The sequence below is a fragment of the Phascolarctos cinereus genome, unplaced genomic scaffold (genome assembly GCF_003287225.1).
Source record: "Phascolarctos cinereus isolate Bilbo 61053 unplaced genomic scaffold, phaCin_HiC Scaffold_3;HRSCAF=262, whole genome shotgun sequence".
NCBI lineage: Eukaryota > Metazoa > Chordata > Mammalia > Diprotodontia > Phascolarctidae > Phascolarctos > Phascolarctos cinereus.
The window spans coordinates 127,848,725-127,862,290 of NW_027555736.1; the positions used below are offsets into that span (position 1 = coordinate 127,848,725).

A 13,566-nucleotide genomic window follows, 5' to 3' on the forward strand; every position below is an offset into this window, starting at 1 on the left:
AGTTTTAAAGAAAAGATGGAAATAAGGCTATACGTTTTTAAAAGCTATATGTTGTTGTGATGTAGGATATTCAGGGCCATAGCTAAAGTCAAGGAGATAATAGGCCCAAATAATGTCTTTAAAGTAAAAGAAGCTATTGTGACCTTTGTTGTAAGTGGAGATCAAGGGAAACACCAAGAGGAGAGGAAATATAGATGTGACTTATTTATTTTTCAATTATACCTTACTGTTTACTTCCTTTTAATCTTCTCTTCCTAATCTGGGCTCTTCCTTAAAGCAGACCGTGCAGGTTGCAGAGTGATTCAAATGTGAAAAAAGCTATATGACCTTTGACAAGTCACTTGCTTTTTTTAGGCCTAGGACTTGGCATAGATATTCTAGGTGATCTAGAATTTATTATTTTTCATAGGTGTGGTATTTTGCACATAGCACACACACACACACACACACACAAATATAACTCTCTCTCTCTCTCTCTCTCTCTCTATACATATATATATACATATATATGTGTGTGTGTGTGTATATATATATATATATATATATATATATATGTATATATATATATATATATATATATATATACATTTAAGAACCCACCAGCTCCCAGTTGGCTTGGAAACTTTAGGCAGCTTCTTCTTAAGCAACATAGTTCTTCTTGAGTGGTCTGTGAAGGCTTTCTTCTCTTCCACGTTCTGGAACTGGCCCTGGCCAAATTTGGAAGTGATGTTGACAAACTTTGTCAATTTTTTACGGGGCATGACATTTAGTCTATACCAACAGAAACTTTTGTAAGATTAGGACAAGCTTCTTGGTCCCAACAACATAGCCTTTCAGCATAATAAAGTCATTGATCACATCACCCTAGGGGCAACTCTTCCCAGAGGGATAATGTTCTTGTCAGACAAATCATAATCAGTGGTTACATTGATTTTTGATCAGTTTCCCACCCTTGATCTGATAGCCCTGACCAATCTTGTAGATCTTTCTGTTCATCTTGGCACAATGGTGGCAGTCCTTCTGACCAGCCTGGGCCAGAGGGAATGCTATATTGATAGGATGCCAAGCTCTGATATAGGCCAACTTATGGAGGCCTTGTTGGGTGTTTCAGAACAGTTTCTTTGTGTAGCAGCAGCTGGCAACACTTTTGTCACAATTGCTCTTGGTCACCTCTGTGACATCACTCATCTCATCTTACCTAAACATGGTGGACATGGGCACCTGCTACTCTAGCTTCTCATAGGTGTAGTCTAGTTTATCAGTCATACTTCTGCCATTCGCCTGCATCTCCATCAGGTAAGACTTCTGCCTCAGAGGGAGCATGTAAGTATGGGTAATTGCTCAGATCACCTGGTAGCAATTCTTCAGCTGTTAAAGATTTTCTTCAACTACTTCTTGCCGCCATCATCTCATAATTTTTTTAAGCTTTAAAATGCTTTTATTGATGTATATATTTTTGGTTTTCAACACTCACTTCCACAAGATTTTGGGTTCCAAATTTTCTCCCCATCTCGCCCTTACCCCACCCCAAGAAAGCATGCTTTCTGAATGCCCCTTCCTCTTATCTGCCCTTCCTTCTATCACCCATTATCTCTTATCCCCTTCTCCTTCTATTTTCCTGTAAGGCAGGATAATTTCTATCTTATAGCCTGTATATCTTATTTCCCAGTTGCATGTAAAAACAATTTTTACAATTGTTTTTAAAACTTTGGATTCCAAATTCTCTCCCTTCCTCCCTCCCCACCCAACCTCATTGAGAAGGCAAGCAACTTGATGCCAGTTATACAAATGTAGTCATGCAAAACACTTCCATAGTAGTTACGTCATGAAAAAACTAACTATATTTCCCTTCATACTATTCTGTCCCTCTCCCATTTCATCTATTCTCTCTTTTGACCCTGTCCCTCCTCAGAAGTGTTTGCTTCTGATTATCCCCTCCCCCAATCTACCCTCCCTTCTATCATCTCCCTACTCTTTTATCCCCTTCCCCCCTATTTTCCTGTAGGGTAAAATAGATTTCCATACCCAATTGAGTGTGTATGTTATTCCCTCCTTAAGCCAAATCAGATGAGAATAAGATTCACTTATTCCCTCTCACCTTCACCCACTTCCCCTCTACCGCAGAAGCTTTTTCTTGTCTGTTTTGAGATAATTTACCCCATTCTACCTTTCCCTTTCTCCTTCTCTCAGTATACTCCTCCCTCACCCCTGAATTTTATTTTTTAGATATCACCCCTTCATCTTCAACTCATCCTGTACCCTCTATCTTTCTTTCTTTTTATCTATCTATCTAGCTATCTATCTATCTGTATATTTTCCCCTCCAACTGCCCTAATACCAACAAAGGTTTCATGAGTTACAAATATCATCTTTCCATGTATGAATATAAACAGTTTAACTTTAATATGTCCTTTATCATTACTTTTTCCTGTTTACCTTTTAATGCTTCTCTTGAGTCTGTTATTTGAAAGTCAAATTTTCTATTCAGCTCTGGTCTTTTCATCAAGAATGCTTGAAAGTCCTCTATTTCACCAAATGTCCATTTTTTTCCCCTGAAGGATTAGACTTAGTTTTGCAGGATAGGTGATTCTTGACTGTAATCCTATCTCCTGTGACCTCTGGAATATCATATTCCAAGCCCTCTGGTCCCTTAATGTAGAAACTGCTAAATCTTGTGTTATCCTGATTGTGTTTCCACAATACTTGAATTGTTTCTTTCCAGCTGCTTGCAATATTTTCTCCTTGATGTGGGGACTCTGGAATTTGGCTATAATATTCCTTTGGGGATCTCTTTCAGGAGGTGATTGGTAGATTGTTTCCATTTCTATTTTACCTTCTGGTTCTAGAATATCAGGGCAGTTTTACTTGATAATTTCATGAAAGATGATGTCTAGGCTCTTTTTTTTTTTATCATGGCTTTCAGATAGTACAATAAATTTTAAATTCTCTCTTCTGGATCTATTTTCCAGGTCAATTGTTTTTCCAATGAGATATTTTACATTGTCTTCTATTTTTTTCATTCTTTTGGTTTTGTTTTGAAATTTCTAGATTTCTCATAAAGTCATTAGCTTCCATTTGCTGTATTGTAATTTTTGAGGAAGTATTTTCTTCACTGAGCTTTGGATTTCCTTTTCCATTTGGCCAATTCTGCTTTTGAAAGCATTCTTCTCCTCATTGGTTCTTTGGACCTCTTTTGCCATTTAGGTTAGGCTATTTTTAAGGTGTTATTTTATTCAGTATTTTTTGGGTCTCTTTTAGCAAGCTGTTGACTTGTTTTTCATGATTTTCTTGTATCACTCTCATTTCTTTTCCCAGTTTTTCCTCTACTTCTCTTATTTGCTTCTCAAAATCCTTTTTGAACTCTTCAATGGCTGGGGATTGACTCATATTTTTTTCTTGGAGGCTTTGAATGTAGGAGCTTTGACTTTGTTGTCTTCTTCTGGTTGTATGTTTTGATCTTCTTTGACACCAAAGACAGATTCTATAGTGACTTTTTTTGTGCTCTTTGCTCATTTTACCAGCCAATTGGTTGAGTTATAAACTCTTTGTTAAGGTAGGGATCTGCTTCCAGTGTGGGGAATGCACTGTCTCAAGCTTTGGGGGTTTTGTGCCACTGTTTTCAGAGATGCTTCTAGGGAACTGTAAATTTTCAGTTTTTCCAAGGTGGTATGATCAAAGGTGAAGTGTTTACTCCTTTCCTGGCCTATGCGCTGATCTTTGAGTGACCACTCTTTTCTGCCCTGGAACTGTAAGGAGGATTCTCTCTGTACCTCCACCACAAGCACCACCACATCAGTGCTTGTCCTCACCCCAGGACTGCCACCCAGAACTGAGACTCAGATCCAAGTACAGGCAAAGCAAGAGAATCCTCCCTCATCACCACCAAAGAGATCCCTGCAATCATCCTTTGATCAGCTGCTGGATCCCCACTCTGTCTGTGGGCCAAGAACTCTGGAAGCAGGCACCCTGAGGCTACCAGACTGAGCTCCTCTCTCACCATGGTCCAACAGACCTTTCCTACTGACCTTCTAAGTTGTCTTTGGTGTTTATTGGTTGAGAAGTCTGGAAACTGCCATAGCTCCCCTTGATTCAGTCCCCTGAGGACTGCTCCAGGTTCGCTGAGGCCAGATCTTTGCCTGCATAGCCCACGCTGAACTGCACTCCTCTCCCAGCCTGGCACAACAGACCTTTCCAATCAACTATGCAGGTTGTCTTGGGATGAAAAGTTGTTTTACTTTGTCTTTTTGTTGGTTCTGCTGCTCTAGAATTTGTTTAGAACCATTTTTTACAGTTATTTGGAGGAATTTAGGGGAGAGCTTAAGCAGATCACTGCTTTTACTCTGCCATCTTGGCTCTCCCCACTCCCACCCCCAACAATTGTTTGCAGTACTTGCTGAAGGCCTTCCTCTTGGACTTGTGCCAGCTCTTGTAGAATTGTTTCTTACACTCTTATTGCTGATATGCTCAGCAATGATGGTTTTGTAGGTCTGGAGGCCTCAAGGGGGTTGCATATGTACTTTAATGCCTGCAACAATCATAAGGTGACATCTCCACAATGGTGACCATCATCTAGATCACTTCCTTCTTCTTCACCTTTGAGCCAGTCCTGTTTACTTCCCAAATGATTTGGGTCGTAACTACCTCGTAGCCCAGAAAGTCTGTGAGGAGAATGAACTTGGTGGGAATCATCTTTGGGGAACCCTTCACCTTTCCCCTGTGTCCATTCCTCTATTTTTGAGGCAGGGAGCTGTGAGAAACCCATGTTTGGGAGTGGAGAAATCCCAGTGGGACCTGCTGCTACTACAGCTGCTACCAGTGCAAGCTGGGAGACCAAGGTATCTTTCTGATAAATCTAAAAGTTGGAAAATTCTTGATAGTGACTTGGATCTTGGGTAGGAACCATTGCTTATGGTTCAACCCACGAGACCATGTAAATGAAGGCAGTATATCTTAAATGCATGGGAAGTGCATAAGGGATAACTTCATGTTGAAGGGAAGAGACCTAAAATTATAAAGTCAATCAATCAACTAGAATTTATTGAAAACCTGCTATGTGCTAGTTGTTGTGCTAAGCACAGGGGATGCTAAGAAAAGTAAAACAAACAAAAAAACAAAAAACCAAAGTCTCTGCTTTCAAAGAGATCTTGGTCTAAAGGACTTCATTAGAAAGTAAAAAGGTTAAATTAGGTGATCTCCGAGGTAATTTCTAAGAGATACTTTGTATTTGAAACCTCAAGGAGCTGTAGAAAGCAGAATGTAAACCTTTAGGCAACCATTGCATTTCTAGTAATTTGCCCAAATTCACATTTGAATTGTATATCCTGCATCTCTTTAATCACCAGTGAGTTTTCATTTCCCTTCTTTTATGTTATATGGAACAGTTAACCCTACAGTTGACTGCATTCTTTTAAGCATGATGAAGGAGTCTAGCTGTTGGCCAAAATTTCTACGCAAAGCAGTTATCTCTGATGCTAGTTTTTACTCTAATCCTGGAAGAAAAAAAAATCAATGGCCCTAAAAACAATATAAGTTCATTTCTATTTTGTTTACAGATAACTTACATAGTTCTATTGAAAATAACCTTCATAAAAATTAAATATCTCTTTTTTCCATGCATAAAATTGAGGCAAACCAGGTCTCTTTGTACCCCTTCAGGAAGCAGTGTTTAGTGGATGCACAGATGGACACAGAGATAAGAAGATGTGTGTTCAAATCCTGCCTTTGACAAGTACTGCTTGTGACTACGGGCAGCCTCTCAGTTTTTAACTTCTTAGTACCCCAGACAATTCTCTTAAAGTTGCAAAAGACGCATCCATGTATCTTGGTAGAGGGAATTTCCTTATCAGCAGTTCCCCATACCCATTAAATCACAGGTCCAGACTTCTCTCCCAAATAGTAATACCTGTCTCTACCTGTGTAAAGGAAACAAGTACTTATTTTGACAGAAATTCAATGCTCAGTTCAGTAGTATGGTACTTCCTAACTTGGGCAGTAGAGAGAGGGATATGTCAGTCAAATATATTCAGGTCAGAATGTTGGAGTTAACACATGGGTCTGAGATAGATGAATGTGTGAATTTAAGTATATAATAAGGTGAATTTTTTTGAGAGACTCATATGATTTGGAACTCCCATATTTCTTGAACTTGTCAATTATGTGGATCGATTAAATCACTGGGTATAGTGTTCTCTAAGTTATTTTCTGAAGGACTTAGGAATGAAAGCTCTTATGAAAATACATCTTTTTTTTTTCAGATAGGTCTAGTGATGATGCCTCTTCTGAGTGGGCACAAGCAATATTTCATGAGAAATTATACATTTTGTTCTCCAAGAAAATTGTTCATCATAAATTACCTGTTGTCTTCTTCTTCATCATCCTTGTCATCAATTGTCAGGAAGAGTGTGATGCTATGCTAAGCATTATCAAAAGCATGCTAAAAGAGACATGGCAGCCCTACTTTATAGGAGCTTACATTCTTGTCTCATCTCATTGAAAGTACAGCTTGTATTCCTTTACCTTACATGACATGACACTAGAGAATCAAAAGGTCATGCTTAAAGATGTTGCTTAACATAATTTGGCAAGTCCCTTAATTAAAAAGAGTTTATTAAACATTTACTATGTGCTGAGCAATGGGGAATAAAAAAAAAAAAAAGAAAAAAGTTCCTGCCCTCAGTGAGCTTACATTTAAACACATATATGAATCAGTAGATACTATCCAGAGAGAAAGGGAAAAGGAATATGCATTTATTATGTACCTATGTGCCAGACACCATGCTAAATGGTTTTATAAATATTACTTCATTGATCCTCACAGCAAACCTCTAAAGGAGGTGCTATTATTACTTCCATTACAGTTGAGGAAATTGAATCAGAGAAAAACTAAATGACTTCCCAGATTCACACAGCTGGTAAGTGCCCGAGTTTGGATTTGAATACAGAGCTTCCTCTAGTCCCCTAGCACTCTATCCACTGAACCACCCAGATGGCTGAAGGAAAGGCACTAGCAGCTAAGTAACCACGAATGACCTCATGAAGAACGTGGCATTTGAACTGAGTCTTAAAGGAAGTCAGTGTTATTAAAAACTGGCAGTTTAGAAGGATAGTGTTACAGTCATTGGGGATAGTCAATGAAAAGGAACAGAGATGGGATGGAGCATCTTGTGTGAGGAATAGCTAAATGACCTTTAAAACTGGATCATAGAGTGTATGGATGGGAGCAATTTATTAAAAGGCTAAAAAGATCAGAAAGGGTTGGGTCATAAACAGTTTTAAATATCAAACAGAGAATTAAATCAAAAGATAATAGGGGACCATTTTAATTCATCAAGTGTGTATTGGGGTGACATGATCAGACATCTATGCTTTATGAAAATCAATCTAGCAGGAAAATCACTTTTGGAGGATGTATGGTAGGTAGAAACTTGAGACACAGAGAGACCAGTGAGAAGTTAATTGCAATAGACCAGGTAAAATGTAATAAGTATCTAAATTAGAGTGGTAGATGTGTCAATGGACAGAAAATGACATATATGAGCTATATTATAGAGAAAGAAATTGCATAATTTGGCAATTAAGTATGTGGGGAAAGTTGGAATGAGGAGTTAAGGATGTTACAAATGTCCAGTAAGCGGTTGGTAATGTGTGACTGTAGCTTAAGTGAAAGACTAAGGCTGGTTAGATAGATCTGGGAACCCCTGCAGATATGACAATTGAATCCATGAGAACTGACATAATCACCAAGTGACAGATAAGAGAGCCTAGGACAGAGTGGGAGGAGGGCTCTGTTTTCTCATACGTAAAATGATGGTATGGGACTCCATTATCTCTATGGTCAGCATACCTTAGTGGACAGGGCACTAGACCTAGAGTCCACTAAAACAAGGAGTTCCTTGAGGGTAGGCATTGTCTTTTGCCTGTATTTATATCTCTAGCAATTAGCACAGTGTCTGGCACGTGGTAGATACTTAACAGATGGTCATTGACTGACTTGACTGGTGTCAGGAGCTCCTGTGTTTGAAATCTGCCTCAGATACTTCCCAGCTGTTTGGCCTTGAATAACTTAATTAATCAACAGATATTTGTTAAATGCCTAGAATACTTTGTATTTATTAGTATTTGTTGTCTTTATATTCATTCTCTCTATAAATATGTATTTGTCTCCTCCTACAGAATATAAGGTCCTGAAGAGCAACAGGGCCTGGTACACCATGCAAAATATATCAGAACACTAAAGTGCTACGTAAACATCAGCTGTAATTATTATATAAGATATTTTCCAATTCTGACATTTTGTGATCAAATGATATAAAAACGATGGGAAAGAACTTTCTTATGTGAGAACTTTCTCAACACTTAAAATAAATGTAGGGGCAGTCCAAAATGACAATGATATAAGAATAAGAATAAGAATAATAAAGTGTATAAAAAGTTTGGCATTCATATATCTCTTCTCTGTAAAATTCCACAATTTGTGCAGTATACCTTCTAGGATAAAGAGAGATATGTTAAGAACTGTGTTTCATTTTTATTGTGATTAACACATGATAATACTTTATTATTAAAACACTATTCAGATTTTAGATATAAATTAGATATCTTCCATGAAAGTCTTTTTGTCTGTCCAAGGCCTCCTTTAGTAAGGAGAAGGATTTGTTAGGAGAAAATATTGTGATGGAAAACTGCTTTCAGGGCAAAGTATAGTAAAAAAGTTCTGAACTGAGAGTCAGGGACACAAGTTCAAATTTCACCTGCTATTCCTGCTATCTGTGTGACCTAGGGCAAGTCACTTAATTCCTCTGTGCCTCAATTTCCTCCTCTGCAAAATAAGGAAGTTGGACTAGATGATCCCTGAGGCCCTACCAGTTCCAAATCTATACTTCTGTGAGTGAATGGTTAGGAAAAGCGATCAGTATAGAACAATGCTGTGATGTGGCATTGCAGAGACAAAGAAAAAAATCAAAAGGGTTTTTTGGTTGTAACAAAGTAAAAGACAAATAGAAAGTATTACCCAGACAAAAGTCAAAGCCAGATTTTGAAATGAAAGGTTAATAGATACAGTACTAGCAACCAAAGCCAAAAGCACAGCTTTCTCTAGAGGTTAAAAAGGTGTTTCCTTTGTGAACTTTTCTGTTTCCAATAATGGCTTACTAGGTTAAGTGTCAGTTAATTCCATCTTTCACCAAAAACTTAAAACTTTACATCTAGATTGACACTTTTCAGATGAGTCTGATGGATATGTGTTATAGCAACCAACAAAAATCACTTCTCATTGTGAATTTTTATTCCCTAAAACTTTGGGCCTTGAAATTGTCAGGGGTTTAGGAATATGAAAACAAAGGCAAAAAACATCTCAGAGTGAATCAAATATATGGAACCAAGAGAAAAGCTAGGACAGTTTCCTCTGCTGTCTAGCTGATTAGCTAGTTGTAAATAAAACAGTTTTAGACTCCCCACTTCACACAGTTAACTAATATGGTCACTGACCTTGTTCACATATTCTAGGGGCTGGTGGAGATCCTGTCTGGAGACAATCTGACCACCAGTCATAATAGGGATTCACAGCCCTTTAAGGGTCTCACTCCCTGAGGGTGATTGGTTCCTCGTGCCTTAAACTTCCTATCTGCTCTGGCTTTTAATTCATTATTCATCATATTTCTTAGTCCACTTGTGAGAAAGAAAAAAAAAGTAGTGGGTTTGCTGCTCAAATAAGGAAAGGGGGAGGGGAAGTAAAGAATGGCATTCTGGTTAAAAAAAAAAAAAAGGACAACCCTGTCAAAACATGACAGCTGATCCAATGCCTGTTTTATACTATTCATAGAAAATGCCAAATTCTGCAAATAGTAACCACATGTACATGGGCTTCACAGGCTGAACGTTCCCGCTGCAAAATGAGACTTTCTTTATTTTAGTGTGTCATCAAAGGCGGTGAAAATATCATTCAAACCTTCTAGGCTTAACCCTCTGGTCTCTTGACTGTTAAAAGTTTAATTTGAGGAGGATGGAGAGAGAGGCAACCGAGAGAGAGACACACACGAGCAGCAGCGGCAGCGTTAGCAACCCTGCCTAATGTATGCCGGTTTCACATAAAGTCAATTAACAAATCTGTTACCACGCCATTTTTATTCATAGCCATGAGACCATTAAAGCTACAAGACTACATCTGACGTTTATGATCTCCGTTCTCATTGCCAGAGGAAAAGGGGGAGGGGAAAAAAAAAAGAAAAAAAAAACTTAGGGGCTCTGTAGCATGAGAGAAATGACACCACTCAGGGGCATGAGAGCTCTTGAGCAAATGCAGGGAGCTCTGAAGCCCTTTTCTCATCTCAGGCTCCTCTTGCTGGTGCCTTTCAGGTTTCATTTCAATTCAAAAAGATTGGCTTTTGAGTTCAAATCTATAATGTAATTGTCCTTTTTTTGTGTGCCTGGCTGATATTCCCTTTCAGTAACATTTAAAAGAGTATTTATGCCAAATTGAATATGGGATGGGAACAACTCATGGGGGCTTTGTGTGAGGCAGGGCTGGCTCTGTGGAGCCTGCTTGAGCTTCATCTTGGCTATGTTCTGATCCAGGAATGCTTCCAAGATCTTGTAAGTGACCATTGGCTCTGAATAGGGTCTCCTGTTTAATCTTCTTTAACAATAGTCTTTGCAGCGGCTACAGTAAATCTCTTTCAGCTTAGAAGCTGCAACCCTTGGGAGGTGTGTGTGTGTGTGTGTGTGTGTGTGTGTGTGTGTGTGTGTGTGTGTGTGGTGTGTGTGTTTTTACTCTTTTCTCTCAGGGGGTTCCATGCTTCCCCCCACCCCCGCCACTCCCCTCCCTCAGCTGGTGTGTGATCTTTCTGTGATTGACAGTTATTTCAAAATGTCTGCGTTCGACTGATTGTTGGGGGGAAAATATCTTCCCCTTAGAATGCGATGCAACTGTTGTATGTTTCCATTCCAGTTTAGACGGCCTCCTTGGCATGCCTTAGTGCAATAGTGGGGCCATTGTAGGTTCCATATACTGAAGAAGCAATAAATGACAGGGGATACTTCATGCACCCTTTGTGATACAGAGACCAGCTTGTCCCTTTTTAATGGCAGTAAATAAATGAAGGAAGTTTTAGGCAGGAGTGAATTGGTGGATAAAGCCTAGGGCTTTTATCTCGGCTGACCCTTGTTTGAACTCAACCTCAGCTCCTAAGTGCAGGGCTGACAAAAATGGGGATAGGAGGAAGGTTTCTTATCAACAGGAACACCTCTTCTGTTGCAGTATAAAGAAACCTGACACTGTGTGTATACAGAATGGGGAGGGATAGGAAAAGCTTGTAGGAACAAACTGAAAGGAGATAAATACAGGCTGGTATTTCCTGTTGGTTTTTTTTTCAATGGTTAGAGAGTTAAAAACTGACGACATAGTGTGGGATTAGCAGCTTGACAAAGACAGGAGTGCTTTGAAGCCCCAGAATTCTCTAGCAAGACATATGACTTCCCTGCCTTAGTTTCTTCACCTAAAAAATGGGAATAATAATATGAGTAATGAATATAATTTTCTCATGGATTGTTTACAGAACTATTTACATATAAACATATTCTGGAAAAGAACACATAGGAATGCTGCAGTAGAAAGACAAAGGATGTGGTGCAGAACAGCCAGACTGTATGAATTGTTTCTGTTCAACTGGCTTTGCAGGGAAGAAATTATAAATTTTGGGTTGTCACTAGGCGTGGTTGTTATTCACCTTGAGTGAAAAGGTGAGTCTCTTGTTTGGAAAGGTTCACTCTGATATGAAATTCTCACAAGCACACATCACATAAATGTAAAGTACTCCCATGTTTCATTATAATTCTTTTTTACTATTGTAAAAGTTAAAAAGCAACACTTTTTACATATAGTACAGAAAAGTACACCTTTTACATACAGTTCATTTTCTATATACTATTAATAAGGTGATAAAAGAAGTAATCTTGGGTATCATCTGCTAAGATATGTAAGACCTGATCAGAACTTATGGAACTTAAAGTTTGTAAACTAATTGTTTTTGCCTGTCCACATGTGCCTATGTGTGTCTATGGTATCCATCATCCCATCAGCTGACCACGTAACATAATATTTGACTACAATCAATTATCTTGTTCCTAATTCAACAGCTCCAAGTTGAAAATTGTCATCCAGTTTAAAATGGAGCATTTTCAGGAAATATAAAAATGATTCACCAGAAAATGATCTTAGGAATAGTCTGATGTACCTACAGCTCCAGAAAGAGGAACAGATGTGGATAACAATTATATGATACTTGTTTCTGAGGATATCTCATCAAATTATAGATTTTCTAAGTAGTGACTCACCTCACTCAGGGCAAGTAGGAATGAATTCTAGTCCATCTATTCCTCGTGACAATCCCAAATACTTAATTTCTTCCCTGCCTAGCCAATTCACAAGAGCATTTTTATGTAGACTGGTTATTTTGTGCTGTGTTCTTTATCCCAAAAAGTCTTCAGATGACACCAAATTGGTCTTGATATCATTGCATAGAACTATGTGGTCTCATTGCCGAGTAAGAAAATGGGAAACAAACATGTCTCCTTATTCCGTTCAGAAACAAACAAAACAAAACTTGAAAAATTCATGCTTGTTATATTGCTTTTTCCTGTAAGTGCTTTCTTACCTCTTTTCCACTCCATGTTTGTCACTTATGTCAAGACCTGAATCAGTTTCCATCTCCTCAACATACCTTACCTGACTAACTCTACCCTGTACTGGGGGAATAAGCGTTTATATAGTGCCTATCATGTGCCAGTCACTATGCTAAGCACTTGACAAATATAATTTGATCCTCACAAAAAAACCTGCAAGGTAGGTGCTGTTATTATCCCTATTTTACAGATGAGGAAACTGAGGCACACAGAGGTTAAAGTGACTTGCCCAGTGTCACACAGCCACTAAGTGTCTGAGGCTGGATTTGAACTCAGGTTTTCCTGACTCCACGCTCAGCATTCTATTTACTTTCAGTATTTTCACTGACTATCCCCCATGCCTGGATTGCTCTCCCTCCTCATCTCTGCCTCCTGGCTTCCTTCAAGTCCTAGGTAAAATCTCATTTTTTACATGCTCTACCTTATTTCTAGGGTTTTCCCTTTGTGGATATTCTCTATTCTATCCTGCATATAGTTGGTTTGTATATGGTTATTTACATGCTTGAGACCAAGGACTGTCTTTACCTTTCTTTCTATCCCCCACACTTAACATAGTACTTGGTATATAGCAAGATAATGTTAATAACAATATATTAAAGTATAATAGCAATAAATATTATGTTTAAATTAAATATAATATAGTATAATAGTAATTATAGTATAATGTAGTATAATATAATAATATATTAATATATAACATATATTATATATAATATTATATATAATAATATAGTATAATAGTAACAAATAGTAGTAAATGTTTATTGACTAACTAACTAGTAAGTGTCAGAGGCAGAAATTGAACCCAGGTCATCCTTACTCAGTATCAACACAAATATAAATGTGTGTATATGTACGTATGTATGTATGTCTACGTGTGTATATAGA

General features: G+C 38.1%; 1 pseudogene; it reads right to left on the reverse strand.

Moving 5' to 3' along the window:
* Nucleotides 1-624: 624 nt before the first annotated feature.
* Nucleotides 625-1,323, reverse strand: LOC110192816 (large ribosomal subunit protein uL3 pseudogene; annotated as a pseudogene).
* Nucleotides 1,324-13,566: the final 12,243 nt, after the last annotated feature.